The 20,545-nt window shown below is 40.6% G+C and overlaps 2 long non-coding RNA genes across 2 annotated transcripts; both read right to left on the bottom strand.

Annotated features, from left to right (window-relative positions):
* Nucleotides 1-322: 322 nt before the first annotated feature.
* On the bottom strand, nucleotides 323-3,105 carry LOC139041617 (uncharacterized). Its single transcript, XR_011497084.1, has 3 exons — nucleotides 2,691-3,105; nucleotides 1,869-2,000; nucleotides 323-672 (listed from the first exon to the last, which is right to left on the bottom strand). It is a non-coding gene; the product is annotated as an uncharacterized lncRNA (long non-coding RNA).
* Nucleotides 3,106-13,403: 10,298 nt separating this feature from the next.
* LOC139041521 (uncharacterized) lies at nucleotides 13,404-16,689 on the bottom strand. The gene is made up of 3 exons (XR_011496812.1): nucleotides 16,631-16,689; nucleotides 14,449-14,538; nucleotides 13,404-13,661 (listed from the first exon to the last, which is right to left on the bottom strand). It is a non-coding gene; the product is annotated as an uncharacterized lncRNA (long non-coding RNA).
* Nucleotides 16,690-20,545: the final 3,856 nt, after the last annotated feature.

Genomic DNA, 20,545 nt, shown 5'->3' with positions numbered 1-20,545 from the left:
TTGTTTCACTAAAAGTTGAGAGACCAGTGACCTCGCCTACTCCTCTTACTTCACAGAGGAGGCAAGTGACCCCAAAGAAAGGAACAACTTACCCAAGATCTCAGCTGTGAGTAGAAGAATCCAGTTGTCAATGCGAGACAGTGTGAGATGACCACAGCTAAGTCATTTAACCCCCCTGGGTCTCAGTCTCCTCATCTTGAAAGGGGCAATTATGAGCCCTACCAAATAAAATTGTTATGATTATTAAATTAAATGAGAGCACATTTAAAGAGGATAGCGTAGTGTTGGGCTCAATTTAAGGGCTCAATTAATGTTAGTTCTCTTCCTTTTGTGTCTCAGAGTAGAAGTCTTTCCGTTGAACAATAGTGCCTTTCAAAAACTGGAATAAATAGCACTGTATTATTTGGTGCTCATAAAGATATATGTTAGTAAAAATTTTGCAATTAAAACATTTTTTTTTAAAGATTTTATTTTTTCCTTTTTCTCCCCAAAGCCCCCCAGTACATAGTTGTATACTTCTCGTTGTGGGTTCTTCCAGTTGTGGCATGTGGGACGCTGCCTCAGCGTGGTCTGATGAGCAGTGCCATGTCCGCGCCCAGGATTCGAACCAACGAAACACTGGGCCGCCTGCAGCGGAGCGCGCGAACTTAACCACTCGGCCACCGGGCCAGCCTCCAAAACATTTTTTTTTTAAGGGATGCAAACATTATAATAATAAAAGAAAAACCCTCAAGTCCTACAGTAGACTGGTAGCTGAGGAATGTAGGGTAAGGGGCTTCTTTGCCACTCTCTCCCCATATCAAAAGATTTGGGTCAACACTGCTGTTGAGACCAGAATTTTCCATTGGAGGGATTTCGGAACAGTGATCTATTTGGAAGGGGATACCAGGGACTTATCTTAAAGCTGGTTGCATAGAAAGTACACTGTTTACTTAATGGATATTTATTTCCAGCAGTATTTTTAAGGCAGTTATTCTATTGCGCAGTCCGCACCGCAGCCATCACTGGTTGTTGCCAATGGTTGTGACATGTGTCTGTATTCTTAGCCGAGCAGGCTTTCTATTCCTTCTCAAAATCCTATACCAATAATAGTAAATCTCCTTCATATTTGTATGTGCTCTGAATAGCCTCTATACCATGCAAACTGTTCACTTTCAACTTAATAAGTCTTCTCATCCCTAAATCAAAACTAATTAGCTTTGTTTTTCAAATTGCTGACACTAGGGGTCTTTGCTATAACAAACCTGTGTGTGATTAGTGATGTAACGGCTGGTGCTGAGCTTGGGCAAATATTTATAGAGTAATCATATTGGATGGGGTTGAATAACCTCTTGGATTAAATGTGAGCTTCTGCCAGGCAATGCTGCAAAATTGTGCTAATTTAATAGTACAGTCCATTGTTCCATCTGCAGATGCAAACTCTACAGACACAGATACAAATATAATCAGGGATATTAGGGCACAGTATGGCTCCTTTATTGGCGATCGTGGCGGTAATGTGCCAGAAGAATCCAAATATCACTTTGCAAATATAAATTATGTGATAGGTAAATGGAAGTTCATGCGAGGAGAAGATTAAATACACACACCTACCACAGTGTTGAGTCTAAGGTATGTAGTCCCTGCATAAATGGTTGTTACATTATTAGTATATTAGATACCAGAGGAACAGTTTTGCTTTTATTTACTTTCAGGAACAGTAAACACATCTTAATTAAGCAAGCTCGTTTTAATGTTAAAGGAGGATTTCCTCTATATCAAGCTCTATTGATACTAACTCTGACTTCTCACTGAGACACAGCAAGTAAATCTGAAAATATCCAGTTAATTCTTAATAGTAGTCCTTAACCTGTAGTCTGAAAGGATACTCAGATCTTGAGAAGGAAGAGATGAAGGCAGTACTTTTTAAAGGTCATCTAGTTAAGCAGTGGCCAAACGGAGACTAGAAATCCCATCTTCACACACCCTTCCCAGTCCTTTCCCAACAAGGGCATAGGGACCTATTAAAACAAAATACTGCAATATTGACATACACATGACTGTAGTAAACTGGGCCATTTCCTTACACATATTCCTTACTCATATTGTGATATAATTTTTAATTTAATGAAGATTATATATTTGATATGTGTAAGTAAAAAAAACCTTGAGTTTTTTACTTGCATTGATTAATTGCAATTGCACCATTTTTTACAATACAGCTTAGCTATCTCTCTTAGACACTCCAACCAGTTAGCTATATTTAGATGTGAGGAGGAGGCAGAGTAATTCTTAAAGAGTTCTATGTTTCTTACAACTGACTTGACTGACAGTCCTTAAGTGCTATTTCTTTCAAAGCAAATATGACTCACAGCCCTAGGTAGAGTGTGTGCACAGGCTAGAAATATTGATCTGTCCACATCCTAGAAACATTAAGACACAATAAAAAGAATTTTTAACCTAATTCTGAATAATGCAGTAGCAAAAACATACGAGCAGTACACAATCGACAATGGTAATGTATCTGTAACGTTTTATAATGTCAAGGATGTAATTTAAATTCAAGAAACAGAAACTGTCTTTCCAGCCCAAAATCACCCCCTCTTCAGCTTAACTGTGACAGTTCTTAGAACAGTAGGTGCCTTAGAGAAACTTATTTAAAGATATAAATAAACATACATTAATTAAGTCATTGAGCACAAGGTACCCACCTTGTAAGTAACTTTAGTCACCAGCACAAAATTTAGAAGTGAAAGCAACCAGGAGGCAATTTGGTAAGAGTTCCCATTAGAATTTGCTGATAATAGGATGAAGACATGTTCCCTATTATTCCACACCAACTCTGGCCAGAGGTAAGTAGAGGAAGAGGCAGGTTGCAAAAGGCAGCGTGGGACCCAGAGGTCCCAGCTGAAAGATGCTCCCCTCCCTGGTACTTCGCAAACTATTTGGAAACCTCTTTTTCTACTTGCCCCTGGCCAGCCTTCTCGATACAATGATTTCTGGTTCCCACAGAAGGCAGCAGAGAATAAGCAATACTGCTGTGGGTTACACAACATGAAATTTTCTCAATTTTGACTCCAGTGGCTCCCCCAGCCCCGTGGAGGTGCCAGCAGCTGGATTCTTCCTTCTAGCAGCAGTTCAATGACAGGATTGGAGGCCACACTGCTGTCACTACCTTGAAAGTAGTATTTTCTATTAAACAAAAAGAAACTACAAATAGCCCTATTTCCATTTAATAAATGTATATAATACTTTCCTAGGGCAATGGAGATATGCTTCTACACAATTACACTATTTGGGGAGCAAATGTCAATGGATGAGAGAAAAATGGGCTAGAGGCAGAGAGAGCTGTGAGTGTGGGAAGAAAAAAACTGACATGTCACCAAAGGATATTTTTCCATGCCTGCTGACTTCTCCTGTTTCCCAGGCCTGACTCTGCAAATCATTGCCATAGTCTCTCACCCACTCCTTTCTCTGTATCTCCCTAGTGTTTGCAATGATGTGCTTGCCTGTTGCTGTGCAGAGCAGAGTTTGCTTGGAAAAATGCCCACTTAGCCTTCATCTATAGTGTAAGACTTGTCCCATACAGTGCAATCAGCCTAGTCTTTAGGGAGAGGGAATTTAAGAGTTCATATTTAAGGTGTTTTATCTCCATGTTAAATCAATTGATCTGCTATCATGACACTGTAACTAGTGTAACCAAGTTTCCGAGAGTCTGGGTTCCTGTCCCTGAGCCATCTTTATTATCTGATCCTTCACCTGGTTCGCACCCCCACGCCTGGATCTAGATTCTTGACATCTACTACTGAATATCTGAAGACCTGCATCTTCGGATCTTTGCCAAATCTCTCTACAGAGATGATAGAGATCAAAAAGATCTCTGTAGACCCCATAATAACTACCTGCTCCATCTCTGCTTAAGGTGACACATGGGATTCACTGTAACCATGGTTCATACGCTAGCTGTTCTTTCCTCTTGGAATCATCTCCCAATTTTAGATTCCTTATCTACATTCACATCCATGTCCTCCCACGGACAGATTAATAATCTGCTTACAATCTTATTCTAAAGGCCCTGGGGTGTCTATGGACTTTTGGTCCTGACCTTCTTTGGTCTTGTTCAGCTCCATATTCTAATTATAACAGGAGCCATATAAGTAATAAAAGAGCACAAACGGTGACAGTAACTTCTATTTATTGAATACCTATGATAGTCACCACCACCTTTTAATTCATACAGGGTTGATAGTCTGCTGATATGCACATGCATATAGCTTTCCCAATTATTAAAAAAACTGTAATGCTTTCTCATGGGTTAGTAAACAGCCACTGACTCAGTCTTCCAAGTGCCACCACCTGATTCCCCAACTACCCAGACTTTCTTGCCATCATCTGCCCTCCCTGTTCCCATGATCCAGCAATTAAAAGGCTGATGCCTGGCCCAGTGCTCTGACCAGTGTTAATTCTGATTGATTTCTGCCATGCCATTCTGGCTCTCAAATATTTTTAGTTTTAGCCCCTATTAGTATTATCCTTAATGTACAGGCTAGAAAAGTGAAGTTCAGTGAAGTTTGCTTGCACAAGGCCACGTAATTAACAAGTGATAAGACAAAGACTCAACCCCACATCTGCCTGTCTTCATAGACCATTCTCTTTCCCCTGTACCAACAGCTCATAGACATAGAGAGATGGTTCCCAAACTTGTCTGATAGTAAAAGTAAGCTTTTGTCAAAATTACAGATTCCTGGGCCCCTCCCCCTGGAGATTCTGATCCAAACCAGTCTAGTTTTAGGCTAGAATCTGTATTATCAAGAAGGTAATTTTTATGGGAATTCAAGCTTTGGAAAGACTGCACTAGGGCATTTTTTTTCCAGAGCATAATTTGAAACTAACTAGAATTATTGTGATATCCCCATGTTTTAAATAAGTAAGTAAAGGCTTTAACACAATTTCTGAATTGTGGGAAACATTCTTGAGGAGAGTAGAGTATGTGTTTCCGGTGGTGGGCTGCTTGCTCGTTGTTTTAGGTGGGCTGATGATATTCAAAAATAGAATCATTCTTTGACATCTCTGGAAACATCACTAAAGACAGCCAATAGTTAGAATGAAGCAAGATTCCAGTACAAATAGGTTAAATGAAAAGGATAGAGAATGAGAGCTAAAACAAAAATCCCTGAAACCTAGAAGGGGGGCACAGAGTCCACGAAGAAAAATGTTCTACCTCTAAAAATTATAAATTTACCCAAATGGCATTCCAGAATATACTTTTCAGAACCATAACATGTGAATAAAGAACTTAAAGGAAATTAAATATATGTTGCTACCTGCGGTGGCCTTTGGTGCTTTTCCCCTGCGTGTTGCCACCATTCTGCAGCCATGTTTTTTCTGGTAAGGTTTGACAATATGGTTTGTCACAGAAAGCTTTTTCAGTAGCTTTTCCCTCTTCACACTCTGTCTCCCACTTCTGCTGTTAGCAAAAGCTAATCACGAAACAAAAAGCTGTCCAGAAAAAGGCAAGTATCACATATTAATTGCACACAATAGGTTTATGATGCGATTCTCTTTCTCAGGAAAGGGCTTGGAAAGAAACAGGAAGAAAAAGAGCAAAACAGACAAGCAATTGTCTCCAGCCTGGTCTTATGATGGGAACTGATTCATTAAATATTTCTGAGGACAGCAGAGTCATCTAACTCAATCAAACCTCCTAGGTGCTCTTCCTGACACGTAAATCATCGATGAGCAAGAGAAACCTACAGTGGAGCGGAAATTTACTACCAGAGGACACAGCCCAAGCTGAGTTGGTTCTCTTCCAAGAGACAAACTCTGCCAAACGCTTAAACACCTGCTACAGTTATCAGTACCCATATCTCCTTAGACAACTGAGAAACCACTCATCAGATAAACCAATAAGTAAAATAAAGTGCCATACATACCCTCCGCAGAGGCTGATAAAATGAAACATTTAAATAAATTTAGCGGAATACTTCCAAATGGCCCACCTGACAAAGAGAATGCACAATAGTGGAAGCCGTAGAGAGAAAAACAATATTGAGCAATTTTTCTATAATTCTCAAAAGCCAAACCCGTATCTAACAGCACCCTCATCATCTACAAATAATGTGACTTTCTACCCTAGAGTGAAGAAAGATGAAATAAAATAAAACAATAGCAACAACAACAATAAACCTTAGAATTACATCGTACAAGGGCCTTGGAATAAGGAATGCTGTCTTCCCTTATTTATTTGGGTGAAGAATGAAACTTTTCTTCATTTCCTTGTTGGCTTTCTTTTTCCTCCAGTACTTAACACCTGTATGAAAGTCTCTGACTTGAGAGGTAGGGCTCAGCTAATGAGGTGTGTCAACACAATTGGAAGCCCATTTCTAAATGAAAATTGCACTGTGCTGTGAGCACAATCCCTTCAGGTTGAAGAGAGCATTTATAAAGCAGCAGGGGTGGTAGCTGGAGCTTTCTCTGTAAGAAGGGGCCTGTAGGGTTACCACAGCTGGGGAAGAGAGAGGCTAACCTAGAGCTATGGGCTAAAGTGATAATTCTCCTCCAAATTAGTCATATTTCTCCAGGTTACCTTCGTAGATAGTGAGTAAAGGCAGACATAATCCCTCTCCTAATTGTAAACCAGCACCAGCCTAATTATATTCCCATTTACCCCAGATACTCTAAAATCATAGGCTTTCTGTTTGCTAATTCCTCTTATTCATGGTTTTATGACTCCAGAGGAGGCTTTGGGGAGAACGAATTGAAAAACAGTGTAGTGAGTTCGTTCCACATAGACATTAACTATGAAAAAGTAATGGAATGGAGGAGAAAAGGGGTTGGGAAGAAAAAAGCCTCATATTTAGTTTAGGCTGATTTCAATCAAGACTAGAGGAGGATTTGAGGCCTGCCACATAAGCATGGGGGTCAAGTTCACAGGTACAGGAGTACAAAGCAGTGTTACAGCCATCCAGCCTATATTCCTTATCTATTAAACAGAGCCATTCTGTCATAAACCCCACTCCCTTTGTCTTAGAATGTGTTTTATCTTTATTCCAGTTGATATTTAAGATCTATGTAACTATGAGTATTTTATGTTGACATTAACATTAGCCTTGGGAGGGACCCATGCACCAAATCTTATGGGGCAATGCTGAAAATCATATGTTAGGGGCTGACAAGTAGGACAAAGGGTGAAGATTGCAATGGTAAACAAATTCATTCAAGCCTTTCGAGATAACCTTATCTCCACGCTCCTTTCCCTAATCCTCACCCCATATGACGTGTGTGGTTCTAATCTGTGTTAGGTGAATGATAGAACTGGAAAATTATAAAATGGGATGGTGAGAGAAGGCAGTGTGTTTGTGTGCATGCATGTGTGTATGTGTGTGTGTAAGAGAGAGAGAGAGAGATCAAGCTACAAAATTCTTCATTGAAAATGAACATTCTTAAAACAGGCTTAAACGCTATGTTCTTCTGTGGCTTTCTGATGCAGGTAAATAATAAAAATCTTTCCAGTTATTGCCAAGATCACACAACCTTTGTCTCTCAAGTTTTCCCAAGGCTACAACTAAAAAGGGAATCATGGCACCAACATTATGGCATCACTATCATATGTGGGGGACTGGAATTGGCCACCCCAAGATATGCCAAAGAGGCATAAGGCTTATTTTGGGCTGGTCACTTTTAAAAAATGCAGAAGGGAAAAAAACTCTGAAAAGTAGAATTTACTTACCCTTTGTTAAGAGACATTTACATTTGTAAAGGAAATCTCCATCTGCAAAGGTGTCTCCCTCTCTGTACCAGGAAGAAGGGGGGATGACATTATCTCTAGAAACTCTTAATCAATGTGGAAGGCAAGGACTTAAATCTGCATAATAACCTGACTCTTGTTTACTGTACTTGTCTAATGATATTTAAGGTGGTGCCTTCAGCCATTTTGGCGAGTTGCTCAGTTTGCCTGAGCCTCTCCCATGTATACATGTTATAAAGCTTTGTTTAATCTTCTCCTGTTATTCTGTCTCTTGTGAATTTAATTCATTGTCCAGCAGAAGGACCCAGAGTGAGTAGAGGAAATGTCTCCCTCCCCTACACATAGAAGGTCAAGAATACATTATCTTAGTCTACAGGTGGGGAAGTGTTCATTCCTGGTTCACAGGTCACTACCAGTTCACAGGATAGAGGAGCAAGAATTCATGTTGAACAGGGCCAGTGAGCAAATTCTGAAAGTGAAAATGTGTGCCCTCCCTGGGGATATGGGCATTTTAGGTGCAGACATATTACTACAAGGCAACATGGGTCCAGTATTTTATCCTCCACTAGTACAAGGCAAGAAATTTCACAGTCATCTTCAGATGATAATAAGACACACATTTATATTTAAAAAAAACACAATCTCGCCCCCAGCTTCGTAAGTGGAGAAGAGGGATGATGTTCCAGTCAGCTTCATATTGCCCCCACAGTGTGGAAGAGCTCCTCGCATAGATTAAGTGCTTAAGCAGCACTGCTTGAATTGATCATTGAGAGAAAATTTAATAATTTTCCATGAAAATTCTTGCTTTAAACCAGACAGGTTGTTTGTTTGTATTTTTGGTTTTTCGTTTCTTAGTGCTTTTTTATCCAGGTGAGGAAACTTTGAGAAATTGAATTTAAATTCAAAGGTTGCTTGGTAAATATGGAATCAGAGAAATGGAAATTTCATGGCCTCAAGAGATGATATTTTCATCAAGCTATGAAGACTGTGAGTCATTCCTCTCCAGCAAAGGGTTATGTTTGTGAATTTAATCATGTATTTGTATTCTCTCATCAAGTTACCCTCTTTCTTTTAAATGCCAATCTTTCCCCGGAAACACATTCATTCTTACCCTACTTTTTTTTCTGGATTCTATAAAAACTCTATTGTTTGTATTTACTATCACCATGTTCCCCATTTTTATTTAATCATCATTTTTCCTTGCTAATCTCTAAAACATTCTCTCAATTAACTTGACTGATTTTAGCATCTAGCTTAGAATCTTTCTGTCCTCACTTACCTGCTGACATTTCAGGGACTTCAATATCTGATTCAATTTGATACATGACCATCTCAGGTAAGACAATGTATTAAGTGCTGAGTGGATATAAACATTTAGAAGATATGGTCCTTGCTTTCATCATCTAGTATCAACATCACATTGATGAGCCTGTTAGGCTACTTTAGAGATTCATAGAGTGGGCTGGTCATGTACACAGGCTCTGGAACCAGACTGCTTGGATTCATTTGCTAACTATGTGATCTTGAGCATCAACTTACTCAACTCCTTTGTAACTGTTTCCTCATCTATAAAATAGGATGTTAATAACAGCTTCTACTTTGTAGGGTTACAGTGAGGATTAATATGGTTACATTTCTCACAACAATCCCTGGCCAAACAAACAAATAAAAACAATGTGTTTGCTATTATTATGCACTTTCTCAACTATTAAAACCTTCATATTTACTTCTTTTCAACTACTCACAGGCACAGAGACACTTGTGTATTATCTTCATGTGGGTGGTCTTTGTCACCTCATTCTCTGACTCTGTTAGTTATGGAGACATGGATGGGCAATAATACTTCCTTATGTTCATTCATTCATCCATTCATTCACTAAACAAACATTTATTGAGTACCTACTCTATGCCAGGCTCCTTTAATGTTGGAAATAAAAGATAAATCAGATAGGAATAATGTGTCTGGCCTCATGAGGCTCTTATAGAAGAGAGAGATTTATACAAATGAAATAATAAAGAAACAAGATAATTATAAGAAAATTGGGATATAAGAGCTATGAAGAAAATGAAAGGGTGTTGTGATTGCAAATCACAGTAGGGAGATCATTTGTAAACACAAGTTTGAGACACATTATGAGCTGAGAGAGAGCATTTCAGGCCAATGAGACTAGTGAAAAGATCCAAGAAAACAAGCAATCAAGAAAGAAGCAAAAGGGCTTGATGTTTTGGGAAATAGAATGAAGTCCTGTGGCTATCATAAAATGAAGTGGGAGACGTGACAGGAATCTACTATTGGCAGACCTTGGAGACCATGGTTAGGAGTTTGGATTTTACTCTTATCAAAACAAGAATCAGTTGAAGGATTCTCAATATGGTCTCTGTGTTGAGAGGAGAACAGAGTGTAGGGGGAAAAATGAAAGTTGGATTCTCATCAGGACATCTCTGCCATTGTCAAGGCCATGTAGATGATGAGAGGTAGACAATTTAAGGTGTATTTTACAGGTAAGGCAGATGGTACACCTTCCAGGTAAATGAATGAGAACCATAACACTGAGAAGCTGCTTTCCCAGTGATCCAAGAAGTGAGGCAGGTAAATGAGACTTCCATGGGCATGAGGAGTGGGGCTCTCAGAACCAATCTGTTTACTTAAATTACAAAGTAAATGAATTAAGAGGAAAAAATTGAATCCCAAATCTAAATTTACTAAAAATAATTACACATGATCAAAAAAGCCTTTTCCAGATAAAATTATAAAGCAAGTAATGTTTGTCTTTAGCTTCATAATCCCTACTGTAAAAAATATTATTAATAATTTTTGAAAGCTTACTATAAAGTGCCTTTCATCCATTTTCTCATTTAATTCACATAACAGCCCTATAGGCATTTACTATGATTTTGCCCAATTTTATTGATGCAGTGAAATTGAATCTCAGTGAAATAACTTTTCCAAGATGATGGAACCAGAGACAACACAGCTGGGAATGAACCCGGGCATCACACGAGAGCCTAAATAGAACCACTATTTTACACCATTGAGGACACTCCCTAACACAGACATTCTCTCTCTCAACCTCTCTTACACACACACACACACACACACACACACACACACGCATTCACCTCTGCTTACAATAAAAATCTTCCCTCAGGGAACATCTATTACTCTCAGTCTCTCCAAACCCACTAATGTTACCTACCGAGTTTAGATGAGTTACATCTTTCATTTCAATTGTAGAACCACTAATTGTGAAATTCAAGCTCGAGCAAGGCAATAGAAGAGATACTTCCTGAAACAGAGCAGCCTTTCGGGTACCTCTGACAGCACATCATAGCCAGCCCTGTGGATAAATGTGGCCTTAGCCAGGAAAGGATAAATGATAGATGATTTGGAAGAAATAAATGACAGGAGTGTTAAAATGTTTTAGGGCAAGGGACATTCAAATAAATGCTATTGGATGATTTATTTTCCAAAAGGTGTTATATTCACTGCTGAAACACACCTACATGTCTGCTAGAAATGTAGCCATAAAAAATCTATGGGTATAAAAAATTTACACTGTAGCGTGCTGAACTCAACCTTTCATTTACTAAAGACACCGCCTTAGCTCCAAGAACACATTTCCAACTTCCTCCTAGACTTCAACACCTGGATGTCCCACAGCTACCTCAAGCAGAATATATTCAAAATTCAGCTCATTACCTTCTCTCCAAATGTTTAATATTTGAAATCTCAGTTAATGCATCATTTCAACAGTTGCCAATGCTATAAACTTCAAAGTTTTCATAATTGCCTCCTTTAACTTCCCTCCGCTCTCCAATTCCAATCTAATGCAATAGCAAATACAGAAATTGCTTCTCCCTAATTGTCTCACACATCTACTCCTCTTTACCATCTGCAACATGACTCATGTAGTTCAAGTCTTTAACATGTTTCAAGTGCAATATCTTAGCCCATGTTTTCCAAAATTCAGAGGCTGAAGCAAAGCCAAAGTGTCCAAATTTTGTTGAGAGGAAGAGTGAGGAGAAAAGAAAAGGGAGGCAGGGAAGAAGAAAAAGCAAATACAAGATGGTCTGTTACTGAACTGGCACAGCTTCTCAGAGTAATCCAGGCAATTCCTCAGTTCCACAAGGCAAAGTGAAAGCACTGATAGGAAGAATCTACAGGAGAGGAAGGACAAGCAGATTCTCTGCTGGTCCTGAAGTCCATCTCTTATTGGTCCAAGTGCACCCCTTGGGGCTTTAACTTTCCCACACTTTCTTGTTGGTTACTGGGTCCCTCTGGATTGCCCCTGGAGAAGTTGGAGCCTCCAGGTATCAGCTCAGGTAGAACCTAAGTACTAAAGCTACTGTGACCCCGCCATCACAGTGGGTGGCATGAAGGTTGTGCTGAAGCCCAGCCCTCACCTCCTGGAGAAGGTCTATAAAATTGGAAGCATTAAGAGTTAAGGTGACTGAGACTGCAGAGCAGCATGGTGTGAGCAGTTGCTGGGACCAATCTGGACAGAAAGTAAGGCAAATCGCTGAGGTTGGGGTGGGGAGGCAAGCTAAGGTTGAATGACACAAGCTCAGTCTGATAAAATTTGCTTAGCTTTGCTTACAACCTCTAATAATAGACAGATCTTAAATGTGAACAAGATGCCATCATTTCTTCCCCAGAGGAGAGGTAAAACCCAGGCATCCAAGATTATGCCAGTTGCCATCCCCTGAAACAACTCAAAAAAGAGAGTTAGCAACCCACACTACGTTCCCGGCTGCTTTAGCTGATCCTATAGCCATGTTGACATTTATCATATCTCTCCTGTGCTACCCATTTTAGAGTTCATCACCATTGGCCGGTAGTCCAGCTGGGCTGTATTTCTTGCCTAGCGGGTGACCTTGACCTTCATTCTGGAAGGCTCTGAATTGTAGTTTCCGTGTCAGGTTGTGATTGCTGCAATATCCTGTTCACAATTATCAGAGGGCACAGGAGCACCAAGGGAAGACTCAATGACTCCCTCAGTTCCAGAAATGTTCCTTCCTGTCCTAATTTTGTAGCGGAAGCCCTGGCTCCTGACAGTAGTCAGGGTCAATTGGCCTGTAGAGTAACTCCTTTTTGCCTGCTGATCTACTGGCACAGAAACTCCATAGGAGCTAAGCAGTATTTATAGCTTTCGGTTCTAACCTCGCAGATTCTAAATTTTCTAGGATCAGAAGTAAGTGAGAGAATGGAAGTGTAGTGAAAATAGACTAATCCTGCTTCTATCCTTTCATTCTTCATCCTAAATATTCTTTCTGTCAGGGACACGGCTTCATATACTTGTTGTCAGTGCAATAAATATACTGCTTTAACCCCTCAAAGGTTGCCCCTAAGCTGAGGCTTTAACTGAGCCTTCAACAGACTATTCCAAATTTTATCAAGCTGCCTACTTAGGAGTTATGAGGAACACACATGAATTTCGTGAGAATGAGCCCAATGTCATACCTCCTTTCCCAAACAATAGCTCTCTTAGCCCAAGGCAATATTGTAGCGGAGACTATGTCAAAGGGTAAGGCTTTCTGTAAAGGATTGGAATGTATTGCTGGCATGAATACTGCAGGCAGGAAAAACAAACCCACTATATTAATTTTCTGTTGCAGCTATAACACATCACCACAACTTAGTGGCTTAAAACAACACAAATTAATGATCTTACAGTTCTGTAGATTGGAAGTCCAACATGGATCTCACTGGGCTGAGATCAAGGTGTTGGCAGGGTGTATTTCTTTCTGGAAGCTCTAGGGGAGAATCTGTTTCCATGCCTTTCCAGTTTCTAGAGGCTGCCCACATTGCTTGGCTCATGATCCCCTTTTTCCATCTTCCAAGCCGTCAAAGTCAAGCTGGGTCCTCACTCTGCCATCTCTCTGGTTCTCTCTTCCAATTCTCTCTTCCACTTTTAAGGACCTCTATTGGGCCCACCTAGAAAATCCAGAATAATCTCTTTATCTTAAGGTTAGTTGATTAGGAACTTTAATTTCATCTGCAACCTTAGTTCCCATTTGCCATGTAACCTAACATATTCACAAGTTTCGGCTATTAGGATGTAGACATGTTTGGGGAGGGGACAATATCGTTCTATTTGCCACACTCACACCCAGAATAACATATCTTGTTGAACGACCTAAAATTGTCATTTATGTAGGGTAAAAATGGTCATATCTTGACAAATTCTAATGCTTCAATCTGTTATCAGTTCTGCTAAAGATGAATTACTGTTTTCTCTAAGATGGAAGAGATTCAATGTAATTGACTTGCCACCATATGGCTGTCTCCAAAAAATGGTGGCATACAAGGGCTAAGTGTCAGTCACAGCTGCTGGAGAATTATGCATTTAACAGTGCTGGTTGCTAGATTAGCCTTAGTAAGAGGAAGGCCCTATTGTTGAACTCATTTTTAGACTCTGTTGCTGCCAACATGGCTGCTCTGTTTATTGGCCCATTACAGAGGTACTGGGGTATCAAGGAAGTGCTGGGTGATAGCCACAGAATAGGGCAATTTATCCACCTGGGTATGTATGGCCTCTGCTGAGGTAGATGCTTTCTGGTGAGTATTCACATGAGAAACCAAGATTTTCTCACTTTGTACCCACCCTCAGATCTATCCCCAGACTTTCTTGACTCTGTTCTTTTAGTATTTTTCCTTCTAGGCCCCTGACAAGCTGGACAAGTCCAGGGACTATTGCCCAGGAGTCACTGAATACCCATACCTCAATCCACCTTCTCTCCAGACAAGTGACAACCAAGTGAACTTCTCATAGGTCTGTCCTCTGAGGATTTCCTGCAACTCCAAAGTTATGCTGTAATAGAAAATCAGTCTATTTCTAGATTGCACCAACATAACTTCTCAACTCATTTGTGAAACAGGATAAAGTTGTCCTCATTAATTGATCATAAGGAAGCCCCATGAAGCCATATGTATGAATTGAGGGAGAGGCATTGGTACATCAGGTGTAAACGACCTGGAATCTGAGCCCATGTATTTTACTTGTACTTCTGGACCTGCTCAGGCCCAATCACGAAAGTACCACTTCCATCCAACTGATTTACTGCTGTGCCCATTTAACGTCATTGTGCATGAGATAAAAAACATTCAATTTATGAGGGGTAGCTTTGGTCTCATTCTCATTTGCTGTCACATGATCGCTATTCAGCCTCTACTAGGACTCTGAAACACACTGGGAGCTATTTTTTAAAAGAGAGAATGGTCTCACTCCAGAACCCTAAAGGTCTGCTCTAGGACTTTCCTCCTGAGGCCTCCTTATTCATCATGATGGTTACCTTCAGCACTGTTGAAAATATTACATCATATCGTCTAAATGGCAAGATGGCTTGTGCTGCAGCCTGCACCTACAATAGAGGCCATTCTAGCACTGTGCCCAAATATAAATTGGCAGATTTCCATATCACCTTGATAAATAGGTAATGTGTGGGGCCGGCCCTGTGGCCGAATGGTTAAGTTCACATGTTCTGTTTGGTGGCCCGGGGTTTCACCAGTTCGAATCCTGGGTGTGGACATGTCACCACTCATCAAGCCATTCTGAGGTGGCATCCCACATGCCACAACTAGAAGGACTCACAACTAAAAATACACAACTATGTACCAGGGGGCTTTGGGAGAAAAAGGAAAAATAAAATCTTAAAAAACAAAAACATGTGGGCTGCTTTCCAAATCCAAAAAGGTCCACCAAGTACTGGGCCTCTTTCTTAGTGATAAAAGATGCAAGGTACAAGGTGCATCTTTCCTAGTGATAAGAGGTTTACCAACTGTTTTCCCAACATGCTCCAGGCCATTGGGCCCCTAAATACTTCACTGATGTATCAAGCCCCTGAATCTTCCTGGGGTTTATCTTTTTCCCTTTGCACACATGTGTTTTATGAGAGCATGTGGGCTACTTGCCACCTCCTGCTCACCAAGTCCGGTTAGCATGACATCATCTACATATATGAGTGGTATGATAGACTGAAGAATGTCAAGATAATCCAGGTCCCTGTATTATGACAGAAAGCAGCACAGTCATATAGCCCTGTGCAAAACAGTGAAGGGTATATATTGATGGGGATCTAAAAGAAAGCATTTACCAAATCAACAGCCGCATACCACGTACCAGAGGCTTTGTTGACCTATTGCAGTAAAGAGTCTACATATGGCATAGAAGCTGCAATTGAGGCTCCAAGCTTATGGTGACCCTCTCATGTCTTCTGTTGTGGTCTAACAGGTTATTGCAGAGGCCAGACAGGTGAATGGAGTGGGGATATAATGGGAACCACTATCCCTGTATCCTTCAACTATTTAATGAAAGCACTAATCTCTGCAATCCTTCCTGGGATGCAATATTGCCTCTGATTCACTACATTGTCCAAGGGGTGGAGGGAGTTATAGGGACTTCCATTGGCCCTTCTTATTACAATGGACCTTGCTCCACGGATCAGAGAACCAATGAGAGGGCTCTGCCAGCAGCTAAGCATATCTATCCCAATTATATCTTAGAAGAATGGGGAAATAACCACAGGTTGGATCTACAAGACTCACTGTGAGACTGTCTTGGACCAACAATCCACTTATCACCTGGCTTCCATAAACCCCCATTCTAACTAAGAGACTATCACAGTACTTCATGTCAGATCACAAATCTAATATCCCCTTTCACTGTTCTCTGGTATACGGGCACGTGATCTTTTCTGAAGCTTCAGAGGAGTATATCCTGGATATACTTGTGATGGAGTCATGGGTCCTTTCCTCAAGGAGATCCTGCCTCCTCTTCAATCAATGGGATCTGTCTATGAACTGACTTAGATTTGGAAACTGAATGAGGGGCCTCAATTCTCCATTATAGCAACTAACTGCTAATTGTCAATTCTACTTTTTTTATAACACAAATTGAGCAATACCTTAGTTATCTCTTACTAGATCTCAGTCTTAAGGCCATTGCCGTAGATTCCTGCAGGAAAAGAAACCATGATTGTCACAATTGCTTTGTTACCTTTACTTCCTATTCTGAAATTAAATCCACCTTAACTCTGATGGTTGTGTACTGTCACTGGGCCCCTGATATTCTGGAATCTCAACATCCCTACAGATAATAGGGAGTCTAGTTCCATGGCTTATCCTACTGTCAACCTCAGCCTGCAAAGAACAGCCACTAGTAAACTTCTCCAAGATTTTGGTGCCCTCCTCTCCAGTGAATTCCTTATTGCCTTAGTGAAGGGAATGTCCTCCTTTTTACTCCCCTGCTGAGGCCTTCCTAGGGACCAGCGTCAAATAGTGGATCGTATCTAACAAAACCAATCTAATAATCCCACTTCTTTTAGCCTTCTCTCACTTTCCTCAATAAATTGCCAAGGAAGTTCTGGCCCCTCCACTTCATTTACTATAGTCCATTATCATGTCCAAGCTTCTAGGAGTCATCTAGGCAACATATGAGACCCCAACCCCAGGTGATCTTGGCACAACACTGAATCTTGAATCACTGGTGAGTGCTCAACATGTCAATGGACATTTTCCTTATTCAGGTATCTATTCCACATCCCCAGGCCAGCACTTCAAGATCCACCCCCATAAATATTATCCCAATTTCTGTTAGCACATTACTATGTTCCATACAAGTTCCATGATGTCTTCATCTTGTCGGCTTTGTCTTTCTGCAATAAGACTTTTACTTCCCCATTGAGGCTGTGTTAGGGCTCTATCCTGGTATTGGACTACAGGTATTGGAGGGGTGGTGGTGGTACATCTTGAGACGAGCAAGCATCATCTCACATGCCATCTCCTCAAATGACATTAAATGGTCTTCAGACAAATGGAGGCTGTTCTTCTCTAACAAAGGAAGAAGGGGCTTCTCCCACCTAGGAGAATTCAGAAGATCGTCAGGGTTTACTGTTTATTCAAACGTCTCAGGGTCCTACTCTTTCCCTTTCAGGCATCTAACTTTGTCAAGGCTGTTCATTTAGTCTTCTTTACAACGCTGCTTTATAATAAAACCCTAGGCCTGACGTACAGTAGAGTCTGTCCTGTGGATGCATGAGAGAAGAACCTCCTTTAAAGCCGCCTGTGGCTTTAACAGTGTTTTTTAACTTGGCAAGGAGGTGCCCTAAGCTTATCATTTTCTTTTATCAAGGCCTCCAATGTTCTCAGAAGTCGCTATCCTACACAAAAATCCTTATAATTATGAATGTCCCCAGTGCAACTGTCACTTCCTTTCCCAATACCTAGCTTTACATATGTATTCTTTTCCCAATTAACCATAGGAGTAAGCTTTAATAACTGGGATGCCACTGCAACTAGGGATCCTTAGTCTTTCAGACCAGAGGGCAATTCAACTTCAAAATTCCTTTCAGAGAGTCTGCTTCCTGCTTTCACTCCTCACACAGTTGTTTTAGTCTATCCAAGAGATGGAGGCAAAATATGGCTACTGGTGTTTTATTTTATCTTTTGGGGGGATGAGGTAGGATAGTCCTGGAAAAGTAGGAATGAAGGAAAAATAAAGTGAAGCAGGATACAACACAAAGCAAATATAAGGTGAGCTGGTTACAATATCTAACAAAAAGCAAAATACCCACAATTAACTGGCAAGGCTGAATAGCACCTCTACTCAGAACTTGTCAGAAAGGAGAAGCAGTTTATCTGCCAACTGCACCCTGTCTTCTGTCTTTAATTGGCCAAAATCCTGTGAATGTTAACTCCCCTATACTTCTGGGTTGTGTTACCTGGCCCCTCAGGGAAGCTGCTGGGAAAGCCAAAGTCTCCATGTACAGTTGGTCCCCACTATGGCAAGTGCTATGAAGGTTGTGCCAGAGGACATCCTTGCTCCAGAGCAGGCTGAACCAATTGGTGGTGTTGGGAGATGAGATGATCGTGGCTGTGGTAGAGGCTCATGAGCCTGCTGAGGGATATTGCTAGGGCTGCTCAGGCCAGGAAGAGAGGCAAATAGATGAGGCCTGAGTTGCAGGACAGGTGGAGTGAAGTGCACCTGGGCTGATGCATAATCTTGGTCTGGTACAATAACCATTACAACAGCCTCCTATGGCCTCCGGCTAAGTCTGTTCTTGTGGTCAGAATTGTTCTTATTAAAACATGTCAGTTACCTACATTTATGAAAACTTCTACGTGCCTTGCGGCCTACTTAGGGCTTTTGCCCAATCTATCCACTTTCCCTAATCTTTTTTCTAATCTACTGTGCTCCTCTTTTCCTATCTTTGAGCGCAAGACATGTTTCTTCTACCTTGAATTCCTCCCCCTCACCAATCTGCCTGTATCTGATGGACTCCAAGTCTTCGATCAAGGCCCTTAACAAGTGATAGCTTCTCAACAAAACCTTCTAGAGCACCAGACAAGAGAAGTCACATTCTTTTCTGTTTTCCCCAGTAACTTAACCTAGACTGTAAGACGCAAGTCAAAGCAGCATCTATTCAGAAAATGCAGCTGTGATATACTAGAAAAAGCACAGGACCTAAGCGGTCTGGGTTGGAAACTGTATTAGTTTGCCAGGGCTACCATAATGAAGTGCCATCAATGGGCAGCTTAAGCAACAGATATTTATTGTCTCATGGTTCTGGAAGCTAGAAGTCCAAAATCAAGGTGTTGGCAAGGTTGGTTGCTTCTGAGTCCTGCGAGATAGAATCTGTGCTATGCCTCTCCTTCGCCTTTGATGGTTTGCTGGCAATCTTTGGAATTCCTTGGCTTGTAGAAGCATCACCTCAACCTCTGCCTTCATTTCCGTATGGTATTTTTCCTGTAGGTGTGTCTGTCTCCAAATTTCCCCCTTTGAAAAGGACAATAGTCATATCAGATTAGGGACCTACCTTACTCTAGTTTGACCTCATGTCAACTTAACTAATACATCTGCATTGACCTTTTTTCCAAATAAGGTCACATTCTGAGGTACTGGGAGTCAGGACTCTACCATGTGAATTTGGGGGGGGACACAATTTAACCTGAAATCCCAGAATCCCAGAGACTTTGGGGAAGTCTCATAAATTTTCTGCTCTCATTCTTCTTATCAGAAAAACAAGAATAATAATACAGATATAAGATCTACATTAAGTGAAGATCAGTAGCAATATTTTAAAGGCACTAGATAGAATAGAAAACAAAAGAGAAGGGATCATAACAAAAGGAATTTTGCCTAACTATTAGATACGAGTGTCTGCATCTGAGCAAGTCTTGATTTTAGAATAGGATCTGTGGTTCAAAGATTTGACCAGCAAATAAAATAGAGCAGGAGTGTGAAATATATGAAGAGTACAGAGTAATGAGTTCCTCATTCAAAAGGAGTTTTTCTTTAAAGGGTGAGGGGAGAGAGAGCAAAACTAGAGCAAGAAAGAAAATAAGAGCATATTACATGATCTCTCTAGGCCTCAGTTTCCACATCTGAAGAATGCTTACCTCCTGCAGGTATGAGATGAGCACTCTGAGTGGTAAACTAGCTGTAGCCAGAAATACCTTAGCAAACGTAGACTAGCACCATGTATTTGAATGTTATTTATATGCTGTTTGATTTCATGGTCATCTTTCCTTTTACTTTTTACATACTTACCTTTCATTACACAAGCACTGAATTCAACTATTCTACCTGTACCCACAAACATTCTTGTTCCACTCCTAAATAAGTTTCTTTAAAAAAGGATACAGTTTTTTTTCCATAAGTTTTCTATTGTGCAAGTAGAGGATGAAAATCTTTAAGGTCAAATTCATTCTCAGAAGTTGCTGGCATTGAAAATACTTTGCATTCGTTAATTGAAATGGTGGGGAAAATCGTACATGGGAATCCCCAACAAAGACATTTTGTATTATTCACAGTATTTAAA

This window comes from Equus asinus, chromosome 22, assembly GCF_041296235.1.
Source record: "Equus asinus isolate D_3611 breed Donkey chromosome 22, EquAss-T2T_v2, whole genome shotgun sequence".
Taxonomy (NCBI): domain Eukaryota; kingdom Metazoa; phylum Chordata; class Mammalia; order Perissodactyla; family Equidae; genus Equus; species Equus asinus.
The sequence above is the reverse complement of the archived record's forward strand: the minus strand, read 5'-3'. Positions and strand labels throughout refer to the sequence as shown.